Raw genomic sequence first — 15,602 nt, 5'->3', positions numbered from 1 at the left:
CCCCTGTCCTTTCGCGCTTCATTCAGGGAGCGGATGAAATATTTTACAGTGAAACTGGATCCTCTGTCGAGTAGCGCCGCATCCAGAGCGTAAGACGATACAATCCACCATACTTGGTTCATGAGAACAACGCAAGATTTTAATAAACAAAGAAAAGTTGTTATGCAGGTTAAAGCAAGCCATGAAGCACAGTTTTTATGTTCGTTCAATTGGTCCCAATGTGAAAAAGAGCAAAGAAAATTAAATCATTGTGCTTTCAAAATAGGTTCACAGTTTCAGAAACATCAAACGTGTATTTCTAAGGTTCTTCAGCGTGGAATTATCCGGCTCAAGATTGGCCAGTCGAAGGGTTTAAGTGCAGTCTAGGCCAATAATAAAATGGTGAAACAGACCCTTCTGGTTTTTTGCCGACAGGAAACTCCAAAACACGTCGCCTTTAGTGCTGTGGGATTTGTGGGATGCTTGTGATGGTACATCAGCTAGCTTCCTGACCTCCACTGGAGAGGACATACAGAACAGAGCAAGAACCTCGCTGGTACTGGAGCGACTCCACTGAGGTTTTTTTTTTTTTTTACACAAAATTGTGTTTGTGAGGTACTATTAACTCTGGCAGTGGGGAAAAAGAGAAAAGATTAAATAAATTTGATCGCGAATGTCGATCAAATACTTTGATCACAAATAGAGATGAATAAAAGGAGAATTGATGAAGACAAAGTCTGCCTCGCTGTCATAAAACAGGAGGGGAGGATTTATGTGATTCAGCCAAAGACTGAGTCCATGTCTGGTCATTTCTTTCAGAGAAAGATTAGTTGCTGTTCCATTTGTGATTCCTGAAAGTAATGGTGCTTTATTGTATTTTGGACATCACCAGCTGCTCGGGATGGATCTTCTTCTGAGCCTATAACACTTCTACACATTTGACCTGGGCATCATTTCCCAGAACTTGAACTATTTCTCATCCAGTGTGGATCTTGTCCATTCAATACATTTGAGGTATGTCAAATCCAGATTCTATGAAAACCACCATATCTTCCTGAATAGAATAAAATCATACCTTCAATCCCATTGATCAATAGGACATACTCCTTAAAATTAACAAAATTCTAAAAATAAACAAAACAAAAAAAAACATAAAAAGAATCCATAGTTTTTGTAAGTCATTATCAGTATATTAGAAAATGTGGTCTGATGAGGTGCATTTGTCAGATTCAAAGTACCTTATATAAGAAAAATAGTCTTTAAGCACCTATGAAACATACTTTTAACATACATTAAAATGTTTTTTCATTGGTTTGAGATGATATTTAAAAAATATTTTACTTAAACATTCGTGTTTTCATTAGCTGTGAGTGGATAATTATCATAATTAACAGAAATAAAGACCTGATTACCACAGAGTCTGAGCAATTAATCTATATAATGTTTTTCACTTAATGACTTACTGAAATAAAGTTTCAATAATGTTCTAATTTATTCAACGAGTCTGTATGAAGCGTTATGTGTTAAACACATTCACTCAATAACTATTCCTAGCATTAAAAACGTTCAGGTTGGACCCAGGATCATCCAGACACTAAAATCCTTTTCAAGACTCAGGATCTGTATATTCTGCTTAGGCTAGGCTGTAAATCTACTACTGTCATTATCTGGCTCTCATATTCACCTCAGCCCCTTGTTGCAACAACAGAACTGAAACTAGAACAAACGCAACGTGATTTTAATTGCTTTTGCACTCTAAGTTTGGTTTTGCACTCCGAACTAAAGGGACCGAGGCTGCGTTTCACAACAGAACAAGCAAAAATAGTCCTCATTAAGCCCAAGACGGAGCTGCGTGACGAAGAAAACAACACAATATGTGTGTGTGTTTTTTTTTTTTGGGAAATGAAGGAAGCAAAGGTGGCTGTAGGCAGCCGCATGCTTTGTCATCTACAGGGGTTGCTCTAAAATCAACACGTATGTGTAACTTCCTGTGCGAGGCAAAAAAGCGGGCGAGGAACAGACAGAAAAGACTCCTGACGGTGTCAACCACATGGCGGATCTTTCAGACCCTTCAAGCTACAACACTGTGCTGAGGGAAAAAGTATTAACATCTTGCCTCCGCACAAGCTTGTACTCTTTGTTCAAATGACACAGCGTGTGAGTAATGCAGCACTTGGCCTTGGTACTACTTGAGAGTGGGAGCTGTGTTTTACACTCTGTGTCCGTGTGTGTGTGTGTGTGTGTGTGTGTGTGTTGGATGTGGGCAGTAGTCCTGAGCGATGAAAAGGGAAAAAGTGAAGGCTTTCTGTTGGCATAAGTAAATGGGTCTGATTGCAACATTGGAGGAAGTATGGGAGGTCTGCGGAGGAGTTTGCTGATAGAGAAAATGAGAGAAAGTATAGGAGCTCGTAATTACCCTCCTTGTCACTGAGGTAGGCCGTGTGGAAGGCAGGTGATGGAAGGGCAGCGCGCGGCTCCGAGACGCCCAGAGTCTGTGGCACCAGCAGACAACGGGGGGGGGACAAGGCTCAGCGCTCTCTGTGCTTTGACTCCTGTTAGCCAATAAAAACATTGATGTCACGTTGTGTTCCATTGTTTTTAATCAGCTTCTTTCTCCAGCACTTTACTCTGTATTCTTTCTCATACAGAGAGGCCAATGACAATCAAGTATTTCCTGGATTTTCAATAGATATGTGCATACCAAAAAGGCTAAAGATACAGTTACAGTACAGTATGCGGGTTACTTTGCTTATTTCACACCAGCTCGGTGATACATAACGTGCAGCATCTGGTCATGTATGGCTAACTAGCTGACGGTGTTTTGCAAAACTGTCCAAACCAAGCGAACCAACAGCATCACGAAGACCAGGGAGCACGGCGGATAGGTCAGGGAGAAAGTTGCAGAGATGTTTAGAGCAGGTGTCAGCTTACAAAACCATATCTCAAGCTTTAAATGTCTTACCGACCACTGTTCAGTCAATCTGATGTCAGAAAAAGTACAGCGCAGCGGCATATCATTCAAGACATGATGGTAAAACTAAACTGACCAGAGAGGCAGCCCAGGGGGCCCAAGGTGTCTCTGAAGTCCTGTTTGCAGTTTGCATGGGCAACGCAGTGGGCATCAGCAAACGTGAAAGAAGGTGCTCTGGTGCATTGGAACAAAACCTAGAGGCTGCAGGAGACTTGAGGATTGTGGGGCGGTTCGCCTTCCCACAGGACAATGACCCTAAACACGCAGTCAGAGCTAGAAGGAAATGGTTTATACCAGAACTAATTTATCGGTTAGAAGGGCTCTTTCAAAGTCTAGACCTAAAATCAAACTGAGAAGCGGTGATAAAACATTTAAAAAAAAAATGCTGTTTCCATGTCTGGGCTTCAGCTACTTTGCAAAGAATGGGCAAAAAATTCCAGTCTCAAAATATGCTAATGTTAGGAGGCATATCCACTAAAGATGTAGCGCTTTAATTGCAGTAGGTAAATGCGTAGGTATGCCACATTTTTTACATTTGCTTTCATTGCACAACTACGTCTCTTTTCTGTTCTCTAATTGGTTGGAGGACAGGCAGAGGGAGGGGCTCACCGAGGGCGTTATTCATACGAGAACTGCCATTGTCTACATCCTACCACCGAACCAAGATAGTTGAACTCCTCCCATTGAAGCAACAACAGTAACAATGTCAGAATGCTCAGCTGTTTAAAATGTTATCATATCAGTAGTTTTTTTTTTTTTTTTTACCAGGGATTGTTACTTCAATTATGAAGCTTCGATTGACCCAAAGATGTCTACTGCTTGATTTTTTTTTTTTTGCAGCATCTCTGAGCTCATTTTCTTTTCTGAGCCTTTCGACTTTACCTTTTTATTTGTTTTGATTCCCTCTCCTGCTTCTCATCAGCGCTCTGAGGTGTTGTTTATCAGTGCCACTCAGACCTCTTCTCTCAGCAGGAGCTTTGAATTCAGACTTTTTAACAAGCGGGCCGCTCGCCACGCTCCTTGTTGTCGTGGGCGAGCTGCAGGAACTGAGAGATCGATACTGAAGGTATCAATGCAACCTAAAGTCCTGCTATAAGTAAAGGATTCAAGGTAAAGAGTGGGCAGAATGGAGCCGTCTCATGTTGTTTTCAACAGAAACATTTGAGTACAGAATGATAAATGTTTATACACATGTTTCACGTGGCAAAAATAACCCATCGTCCAACAATGACCTATGAGATATTCAGATTTAAGAATGACACCAATGCTTCCCTTCACATTTCAGCCCACAAGCAGACAACTATTGGGCCTTTCCACCAAATGTGGATCCTATGCTGAAGCAGAGCTGGTGCTAGTTCAGTAGAAAACAGAAAAAAGTTAGATTTTCCACTGTCTGAGAGCCATCTCAGTGTCATGTCATTGTATCACCATGAACATCTCAACCAGTTTGTGTTTAACACACCTTTTGAGTGTTTGAGGAGAATCAATGCGAGGAGACAGTTTAACTGCACAAATCATGTTGTTTATCTCAGTATCCCTGCAAACATTGCTTAAAACAACAAGTACTTGTTGACCTGATCCAAGATGCCGCCGTGGATGGCTTCTTTGGTACCACTCTTCGCTTGTTTTTTAGTTTATTTTCTAAGGCTTTCTCTCATGGGTGACAGTGGCGCAGGATGTTGTCCTGTAAAAGGTGGGTTGCGGGTCAAACCCTGGCTCTGACCGTCTCCGATGTTGTGTCCTTGGATACGACATTTCACCCGCTTTGCCTCTGGCCGGTGGTCAGAGGGCTGTGAGGCACCGATTGTATGGTAGCCCCGCTTCTGTCAGTCCACCCCAGTGCAGCTGTGGCCACTATGCAGCTCACCAGCGGGTATTGTGATTCTTGTTGCATGCCCTGATCACTGGATCTCTCATCGGCCCCCGGCCGCTCTGGAAGTATTTATAGCGGGATTCTGGCGATATTAAAAGGCCGACGGTATTCAAAAACTGAGTCGGAAATGGCATATGTGGATTTAATGGAATATATTGCCTTTAAGACCTACTTCAGTTCTGTGACAGATGACATTATACTAAATGACAGGAGGATTAGAGACAGTAAGCCTGTGTTACTCCGATGCTAAACCAAGCTGTTATTACCGTTGAAGCGCAGTGTTCCTAGTTATTTTTGCCTTGATTTAGCCAGATCAAAATAAAGCTAACTCCAGAGTTCTAAACTTGGCACTCACATTGTTTTGAAGGTTGTTGGTCTCATTTTGAGATTTTGCCTTTGGTCTTAATGTAAAAACAAAATCATAATTAACCAACGCAGAAAAGTGTATTCTTTATAATTAAAATGAATTAACAATAAATTAAGCAATCTCTCACACAACAGCAAATCAGAGCCTTTTTCCACTCAAATATTTAGTTATTTTGAGTGGATGTTGTAGTAAGAAACAGGTGTACAAACAAAAAAAAAAGACAAGAGTTGGGTTTCATATATAGATTTGTCTGTCTTGGAGATTTACATACGTTTCATGATTTTCAGCGATGCAGACAGACTCTGTGCTGTTTTACTTTACTAGAAACAAAAGTCAGTGGTGGCCTTGTGTAGAACAGTGAACTTGCGCCCTGGGAAGGCTGTTTGAAACACCCACACTGCCACGCTGGGTCATAAGAAAGACCCTTAGCCCCAGAATGCTCCCCAGGCGCCTCACGGTGTCTGTCATCATTAATATAGATGTATTTTCAGTCGAAGCAGAAAATGAAAAAAAGGTATTTTGTTTTCATTGGCGCATAAAGAATTGGCAAACACAAATTGATCACAGAAATAGCATACCTCAACGGTCAATGTGAGGCAGCCATGTGTCGCCCCGTCTTTGTGTGTGTTTTTTAAAGGTGTCTGGGGGTAGTTCATGCTTTCCTCTGTCGCTCTTTCTATCTGTGACTTTGTGGGGTTTGCTGTACCTAAATTCTAGCTGGAATGTTTGATGTTAGCATTTCAGTGTCTGTTGATCAGTGTGTGTGTGTGTGTGTGTGTGTGTGTGTGTGTGTGTGTGTGTCTGCAAGTGTGGATCAGAAATAAAGAAGCCCATTGATAAGAACAAGTTCTTCTTGTTAACGTATCAGGAGATCTGGACCTGAGCCAAGGCTCAAGTCCCAGGAGTGTATTTCTGCACAACCCCCCACCTTAGCGTGGTGGTTGCTATTCTGCAAGGCTATTACACACACACACACACTCACACACGCGCGCACACACAAGCACACATACTCGTGGGACAGGGCAGCCAGGGAACCAAACATGTGTTAACAGTCTTTCCAAGAGATACATTGAAGAGGACATTGAGCAATGTTTCTCCTCACATCGCTCTCGCAGACAGTTGGCTAAAACGATTCCACGTGCAGCCTCCTCATTCCGGCTACCTTTCTGTGGCATTCTTCAGCTTTTCCCCAGATACCAGACACCCAGGGGAAAGCAGATAGTCATGAGAAATACCTGCTAGCTTTTTTTTGCAGTTTTAAATAACAGCAGGGGGAATTTTTTACCATTCCCTTAGCTGTGTTCATTTATTTATTTATCTACCTTTTTGGGGGGGGTTTTGCGGATGTGCTAGCTATTGTTTCCCTCCTCGCGTGCTCCCAGGAGATGGAGCCAAGGCCATTTCTATCACTTTTATAATCACCACCTCCTGGCAGCTCCAATCAGCTTTCGCAGGCCACACCTCGTCGTCAAACAGAAGTGTCTGGATGAAGGTCGTGGCTGAACAAAGGCCCACAGTGTGCGGGAACGAGGCACCTGCGAATGCCAGCGGCGCGGCGCGTTCATGCTCCATCTCCCGTTAATGTTTTTGCAGCCCAGTTCTAGAGCCTGTGTACACAAATTCCCTCGACGGCGGGGGGCTAACCCCCGCGCGTTTGTGCTGAGCCACACAACTAATCACAATGGCGGGGTTCACCGTGGCAAACGCATGCGGTTTGGGAACCCAAACACGCCGTTTTAATGTACCAATTACGCACATCAATGCAGTATTTAATAAAAAACAGACACGTTCTAAAGTGAGGGCGCTGAACATTAAAACGCACTCAAAGAACGGCGTTGCTAACATCTGTTTCCATGTCCAGATCAGGAAATGCGAGGGCGTCTAGGGACGTGCGCAGCCGCGATGACAGACAAGTGTTTGGCTGACTGCTTCTAAATTTAACGCGTCGTCATCCCCGTCCTCAAAGAGTTTGAGCGCTTGCACGAGCTGATTTACTCACTTTCCCCCCGTCAGACCAGGAAATTCGGAAGAAAAAAAAAAAAAGGGCACAAAACATGCTTTTAAAACGCAAGCCGAGAACTTTTATTCTCCATATGGCTTTCATAGAGATCACAGCCGTGTCACCCCCAAAGCACGCTTTCCGTTACTCGTAGAGCTTAAAAGCTTCGCTCCGTAAAGCAAATGCAAAGTGACAAATGCAAAAAGGTTCCAGAGTAGGGGGGGTAGGTCCTACAAATGGAATTGTCCCTGTGGGCAAACCGCATAATATTCATATCAAACCTGATACATCCACCACTTGAATTTCTAACCATGCAATCAGGGTCCCTGCCAAGTTAGCGAATGCACCCTGATGAGGCTGATGATAAGAGGGGGATCAATGGGGCGCTTTGGTTTTGTGAAAGGCTGTCCTCTCATTAGCTATCAGACATCTTGAGTCGGTACTAAATATTAGCTCAAAGGCAGTAAACTCCTGCAAGGTTGGGCTGCTAGAAAATCAAATTTGACAGGAGAAAACCAACCCCACAAAGTCTGCATTCCCCTTACATTAATGGTTTTTCTCCAATGTTCGGAGGAGTGCCTTTGCTCCAGTGAGATCTTCCTGAAAAAAAACCCAGTGCCTTGCAAAAAGCAGTCAAACCCTTGGACCTTTTTTTTTTAATTTTGTCACGTTAAAACCATAAATTTCACTGTGTTTTACCGATATTTGATGTCACAGACCAGCATGAAGCTGTGAAAAAAATGATAAGTGAAGAAAAAAGTAAACAAACTTTTCAAAGGTTTTACCAAAAAAGATTAGTATTCAGTCCCCCTTAGTGAAAAATGTTATGGACAGCCTTTTGCTGTAAATTGTGATGTATGTCTCTACCAGCGTTTCACACCTATAGTCTAAACCTGTTCTATATTATCTGCAAAACAACTCAATTATCAAGTCTTGCTACAGATTCTGCAATGTGACTGTGCTTGCAGACACAAGCCTTTTGCCTCCTATTTGGAGGCTTTCCAGCATGTTGTTACATTCCCCATTCATCTTTGGTTCAGGTGAGTTGCAGTGGTTAATTATCCACTAGATTTAGGCCTCTGGCTATAGAGCTAAAATCTTATCTGACTGGAGCACCTTCATCCACACGTTGTGACCCCTTCAGAACTTCCAACGAGCCCGTCTTCTTTACTGAACCCAGACAAACATATAGACACCTCTCGTGTATCTGGATGAACTAAACAGGGAGGAACAGAGTTGATTCTCGTTTTTAGTTCAACACCTGACACCTGGAGAGCTCCATAGAAGAGCTGACGATGGTAAAATCAAATTAAGCAGAGGTCCAGATGCACCTTTTAAGGAACACTTTTCCAGCATCTACCTTCATGTTGACCTTAAGATGCTGATTGCCAAAAAAAAAAAAAAAAAAAAACTTTTAGGAAATGTATTTCTACACTTTGTTGTTCCTTCGTTTGAGGAAACTTATTGTATATGTAAATCTTCCTTGTACGTAAAATCACAGAAGTCACTTTTATGATACTATCTGTCTTGTAGAACAACTCTGTTGTATTAAAGCAGTGCCAAAACCAACAACTTTCAGTGTCTTCAAGCCATTCAGAGCCATTAAAATAAGCAAATCCTCTCCACACAGCTTTGTCCAACCCTGATGTTTATGTGACAAGCATGCCGCGTTGACATGACAACCCAATAGAGCCGTCTGGCAGGGCACTGTGGTTACTGTCACTTCGGTCAACGCTTTCCTATTACTTCCCTGCGAGCGTTGCCAGAAAAGGCCGTTAGCTCCCCATTCAGTCTGTCCCCCTTCTTTTTAGTGCTGTTATTCTGGGCAGTGGGTCCTTATAAATAACTAATAAAGACCAACCCTTGGACGCATTCATCTTAATGCGTGGTGGCACGGAGGACAGGTGCGCGGGCACATTCTTACCTTTTTATACGACCGCGCAATTAATCTGCTTTGTGCCCGGTTAAGAGTGGACCGCGGTACCAGACAAATGAAATAGCCAAAAGGGAAAGTCATGAATTTTACAGTGAAGTCCAACTGATGAGCACCTGACCTCGGTTCTTTTTGTTCTTCCTCTTATTTCCCCTTTTTTTTTTCTTAAGAGGGAAAATAAAACACAAAGAAGAAGTCAGAAATAAACAACTGAGAGATCAGTAATGTTCATACATTGCCTAGCAGAAGTATTCATACCCTTTGAACTTTAACATATTATACTTTCTTTTTTTTTTTTTTTTTTTGAGGAGAGCATTTATCAGCGAAGCAGCCACAGAGCTTGTGGTAAGTCTGAGGGAGCTGCAAAGATCCACGGCTCAGGTTAGATAATCTGATGATTGCAACCATTTGTCCTGCACTCCAAAAAAACAGTTTTTATGGTAGATGGTACAAGCAGAAAGTGTTTGAAAAAAGGAGCAGTGAGTCATTTAGGGGGCGTGTGGAAATGGGCTCTCTGGTCAGAGGAGACCATAACTGAACTCGTCGGCCGACATGAAAAACATACCATGGTGGTGGCAGCATCACCCTGTGGGAAGGGAAGCTTGAACTGAGCTTCATACACACCAATCCTGAAAAGAGAAAAAGAAAAAAGTTGAAGGCTGCAAAAATAAAAACTGAAAAAGAAAAGAGTCAGGGCTTCACCATCCAACAGGACAACAATATCGAAGCTACACTGAAACTTACAACATTCATAAGTTAGAGTGGTCCAGTTAAAGTCCAAATATTGGTGGCACTGTCCATCCATTCTAAGTTTGAGGTATTGTTCAAAGAAGAATGGACTAAACTTTCATTATTTAGACATGCAAAACTGGTAGCTTCGGAAAAGACCTGCAGCAATAATTGCAGCTGAAAGTAGTTCTATTGACTCAGGCTGGAATGAACACATGTACACACCGGACATCTCAGATTTTTCTTTTTGAAAAATATTTAAACCCACTTAGGACTTCCTTTTTAATTTCATTGTTATGCCCTACTTTAGTCATAATATCCCAATAAAATACACTGAAATTTGTGGCTTCAATGCAACAAAGTTCAAGGGGCAGGACTGCTACATCAGCATGTGCCCGAGTGGCTATCACAGGACGATATTAGCCATATGTGATTCATTTACAACAGCATGCTCCAATTAATCTGGGCATGGTGGCAGGCGCCAGCGATGGGCCAGATGCCACCTGAGCTAGAAGGAAGTACTGATCTCCGGCTCTGTGAGGGGTGAGCGATGAAAGCAGATCCCTCCGAACTGATTGCTCGCTCCGGGCTCTTCTTCCTCTCGGCTATCGCACCTCGGAGGACACGAAGGCCAGCCTGAGCAACTCATTTGCCGGACGTCCCCGGAGCATCCCGGTGGGGAGCGGCAGCTCCCATCCACTTCGATGGATGCCCTCGGGAAGTTTCTCGAAATTACTCTCCAACTAGTCGGCGAGTGAAAGGAGCTGATGAGGCAGGGGGAGGCAGGGGGTGGGCGAGAAACCCCTGGGTGACCAGATGGAGTTGCAGAGTGTCTTAAAGGGGCTGGGGCCTCCAGAAAACCTGACGGGGGTGAAGCGGCTATTTAAGGCAATCTTTTTTTATGCTTTCCAGAACGTGGTGAGCAGCGAGCCGTTAGACGAAAAAGATGGAAGGAACGCCACGAGCACGCCGAGAAGGAGAAGTCAGGAGAAGCATGTGTGCGTCTCCGGGGCATGTTGTCGGCGGGGAGTTTTGCCTCAACTTGAGAGCAATATTCCGAAATGAAAGCAAATGAACACTTGCCAGGCTTTAATATCACAGCGCATTAAATTACGCTGGAGCGTGCCAAGGCCAATACTGTGATTGTTACCAGAATAAATAACATGAAAAAGTATGATGATGATGAATTAACCAGAGGAAAGAAATGCATATTAAGGCTGGGGATAAGAATATTGGATTTCGGTTGGTGATGGGAAAAGACAAGCGTCGGTATCTGCATGGCGAGGGATTAAAGGCTGCAGCTTAGCAGCGTCTGACAGCATAATTATATTTTTAGTTGGGGTTTTTTTTTTCTTCTATTTCGTGTGCTGGTTCACCTGCCTGCTGATGTAATCTGGATTTATCCAAATTCCTGCCTCACGCACCGCGGGGATTTCTCATGCTGAGGGGGGGGGGGATGACAAAAACAGATAATGGGGGCCTTTCAGGCGTCCAAAACAATGCCTGCTTTTGGACGCGCGGCGAGCCTGGAAACGTCTCTCCGCTTCTGAGGCAATTAAACATCTCCAGGAGGGATAAAGATTGGCAGAGTGCTTCATCTGAAACTGAAGACACCAGAGTATGGAAGTGGAGTGAACAGCCTCGTCTCCAGAGTGCCCGCACATCCGGTTTGATAACCCCACCTGGCTCAGTAAATTTAAAAAAAAAAAAAATGAAGATAAAAACAAGAGTACCAGCGTTTTACCCCTGCATTTTACATATAAATGAGCAACCTTGACAATCACACTCTGCTATATACTTAAGATAGAGTAATTTTCTTTAATTAAAATATAGCAATTAATAAGCGTCTCAGGCCACATGAGTGTAAATTGTTGTGAGACATCTTCCACTCGGCACTAATTTAAAGTGGTGCAATAATACATCAGCTGTCAGAGAAGGGGAAGGTTCTGGGGACTGTGTGTTTTGGTGTTCCGGGGTTTAGTTAATTAGTTCGAGAGGAAAGCCAAAGATAAACACAGATTGTCATTCAAGCACAGGCAGAGCTTTTAAACAGCTGCAAGGACCTGATCAAATCAAGGTGGTGCTTAGACGGAGCAGAACACGGCTGCTGTGGGGAGATTTTGGTAAATATACCAGGCTTCAGATTGCATGTCCTTGCACTACATATAACTTGCTCTTTCCACATGATTCCTGTCTTGGATTATAAAGCGTTATTTTACAATGTACAAGTTTATCACAAGAGATTGTATTGTTGTCAAAAAGATACTTTATTACAGTGTTTCGAGCTGTAATTACTGTAATTCATGTAGATTAATTTCAGACACCATCAAGACTTAATTTCTCTGTGTTGTGATGATTATGAATTATGGCAGGAAAAAAAAGCACAAGTTGACTTTAAAAAAAAAAAATACAAATAAAGCAATTAACAAATATGAGAAGCCACGAAAGCGCATTGCTATTGAGGCTGGCTGCATATTATTGGGAAGTTTAGTGGAAGGAAAAGGGTCTTGTGGAAAAAGGCTCCACGAGCAACAGGGATAGGCGCAGCTTTGAGAGGGAATGTGAATTATACACCTGTAGACTTTTCAGTTCATTTTGTGACAATAGTCCTTTGACTCTTCATACTTGGTGAAGTTGTCTTCTCTGTTACACAAAAACTAAACTGCTGTTGTTGTATAAACTTTCTTATATTTGAGAGTCCCTAACAAGATAATATATTGAAAGGAGCTTCTGAATAATAACAATAATAATACTACTACTACTGCTAATAATAATAATAATAATTATTATTATTATTATTATTATTATTATTATTATTATTATTATACAATTAAATATAATAAAACATGTGAAAGTCATGAACGATATAGATTCATTGCACTTAGAGTGATATATTCTTTATTTCTGTTGATTTTAATATCAATGACTTACAGCTGGGAAAAATGTTGTTTGTCAAAAAAATTGGAGAATTACATAAAATCATTATGAGATTTTTCAAACGTCTTCTTGTCGTTTTTAAATTCACAGTGAAAACTGCCGATTTGAAAGTTTTAAATCCGGCACTCAACAGGAACTGGAACTGCAGCAGAAGGAAAGTGGGGTTCTAAAAGGTTTTCACTCATTTGATCTGAGATGAACAGAAATTCATGACACACTTTTCTGATGTTTCAACACATGTAATTTTCCTTCCACTGCACATACATTGGGTTGGTCCAATTGGGTTGGTCTATCACAAAATCCCAATATAACACATTAAAGATTGTGAAACAAATTAAGGGGAATAATGTCATATTATGCAGCTCTTTACTTGTCTTTTTTATCCTTCATCACTATCTTCTGAAGGAACTTGTTCAGGGTCAAAGCTATGAACTAAATTTAATCCAGGTGAGAAGTCCATCAAAACATAAATTTTTACTTCTAATGTGTTCAAAATTTCCTTTCCAGTGTATGTGGAGTATGCGCTGACCTTTGAGGGGACGTGATAATTGTAGTGATCAGTGAACGACACCCCCCCTCCGCACACACACACACAGCCGCTCAACATGTTATCTGCCCTCAGCTTCAGAACATGCCTTTGCTCCTGTGTGTCACTGAATGACTTATCTCGCAATTTCTTGTAGTCATCACAGATCCCCGTGATGACCTCTGACTAAGGGTCTGCACCCACATTTGCACCGTCCCTTCTTCAGTGACTCACATGTCTACAGTATTTAGCACAGTTTAGCCAGGCAGGCCGGAGAGGGCCTTAGCCTCCTCGCACCCACCCAGAACACTTCCTCTCCGCTCAGCTCCGAAGAGGGAAATTTGGCCCAGATGTGACTTCAAACAAAAGAAAAGCTGCAGGGATTGGAGGTGGGATCAGGCCCATCTTTGGCGTGACCCCGGGACCCGCTACTTCCTGGCATCTGTCTATTTTTCTTCTCCGCTGTTCTTTTTTTTTGCACTAAAGTCTTGGAAGCTGTTCTCTCGTTGCTCCTTTTATGGCTTGTGGAAGGACAAGGCTGTTTTTAACAAGCCCTCATCAGTCTGATTGGCCTTGTTGATACCAAACATCATGAACAGAGAGATAAGGAGACAAAGTGATACAGCTCGGTATCTCAAGGAATTTGTTTTCCTTTGAACCGTAGATCTTGCATTGTTCTCCGGTTTCCCTTCCTTCTCGGCTTCCTCAACTCATATAGAGTGGCAGTACAGTGAACATCGAATAAGTGTTCTAATTCACCTTAATGAAGGTCATTATTAATGTTTGAGTTGCTGAGCTCAGCATGAGGTTTAGCACAGATATGCAGAAATGCTCTTTCTGCAGCAAATCTGAAAAACGCGGCTCTGTGAAGCTGTATTAAGTCACAAAGTGCGAACATCTGCGTCTAAATATCAGAGTTCCTGCGAGTTCTCCATCTTGAAATTCCATACTGAGCCGGACACAAATTCCTAGTTTGGCTGCATTTTTCTAGCATTATGGAATTTTTTGTACAAAAATGAACTAACTAGTTGGATTTTATTATCTGTTTCTTTCAACAAAGTCATGACTCAGGAAGTTTGCTTCCAATGAGGCAGTGTGATAAAGGGATATTTCATTGTTTTTTGAATCACATGTTTCTTTTTTTATCTAATCAAAGCAGTTTATGTTGTGGCATTTTTGTGCATTTGACTCAGTGAGAAATAATTTTTTTGAGCACAGTATCATTGTAATTCAACAAATATTTAACAGTCTGGTGTCAGTACCTGCTATTGATAGCCCTTACAAAATTTCTAAATGACCGGATTTGTTTTATTTAACAAAATGCAAAAATAACATACTTTTTCACACTTAACTTGTTTCAAAAATAACTAACTTTTGCTTCATAAAATATGAGACCAGGAACAAAGTGCTGCCACAATCTGTCCAACTCTGGGGGATTTTTTTTTTTGTAGTGGCCTAGTCAAAGTCCAGACTTCAATATGGTTAAGATACTGACGGTCTTGCTCAGAATCTCTTCTACTTTGGCTGAAATGAATCAGTTCTTCTCAGAAGAATGGGAAAACTCTTCCAATGTGATGTAAAAGATCATTGCCAGTGATAGCCGAACACCTGATGGTAGCTCTTGCTGCCAAGGGAAGCACAACCAGTCATTAGGTTCAGGGTACAATTGCTTTTTAAAATAGAGACTAGTTGAAAATGGCGTCCTGTATTTACTGTATCTTCCTGATAATAAAATCATTACAACAATTTGACATTTTGACAAGGGTAAAAAAAGCCAAAAAGAGGAAAATTGTAAGGGGGCAAATACTTTTTCCAAGCGCTGTATGTCTGTCAGCAGGGAGTTATTCAGCCTCTGCCCTAAAGTAATTATTAAAAACAGATGAGGCCTGAGTGACAGCCATCCAAAACACTGAGAAAAGGAAAGTTATGGTCAAGCTTTAGTAGAATAACTTTGATTCATAACATAACACAACAACTTCCCCTTATCTGCAGGCTGTCTGACCTGGTCCCCCTACTTATTAGAACCCCACTGGTAGGATAAAAGGCACCTTCAAAATATGGCTACATTCACATTTCCAGCTTAATTAAAAAAAAAACATAAACTACACATGAGGAATAGTGTTTACATTTGGAGATATTACATCTGATATGAAATCCTAAAGAGTGACGGCTTTGTCCAGGTGATGCTGCGTGATGCAGACAAGATCAACATTTTTCCAGTGCTAATGTTGGGGTTGTGAACACATGTGCATGCTGGGGGCATCAGTAGGAGCGGATGTTTTATGTCC

The 15,602-nt window shown here is 41.9% G+C and overlaps 1 protein-coding gene across 1 annotated transcript in view; it reads left to right on the top strand.

Moving 5' to 3' along the window:
* flrt2 (fibronectin leucine rich transmembrane protein 2) overlaps positions 1-15,602 on the top strand; it is a 57,733-nt gene that overhangs the window by 22,897 nt on the left and 19,234 nt on the right. The gene's annotated exons all lie outside the window — the stretch shown is intronic.

Source organism: Fundulus heteroclitus, chromosome 15 (assembly GCF_011125445.2).
Source record: "Fundulus heteroclitus isolate FHET01 chromosome 15, MU-UCD_Fhet_4.1, whole genome shotgun sequence".
In the NCBI taxonomy this organism is placed as follows: Eukaryota; Metazoa; Chordata; class Actinopteri; order Cyprinodontiformes; family Fundulidae; genus Fundulus; species Fundulus heteroclitus.
Note: the sequence above shows the minus strand (reverse complement) of the source record. Positions and strands in the feature narration are given on the sequence as shown.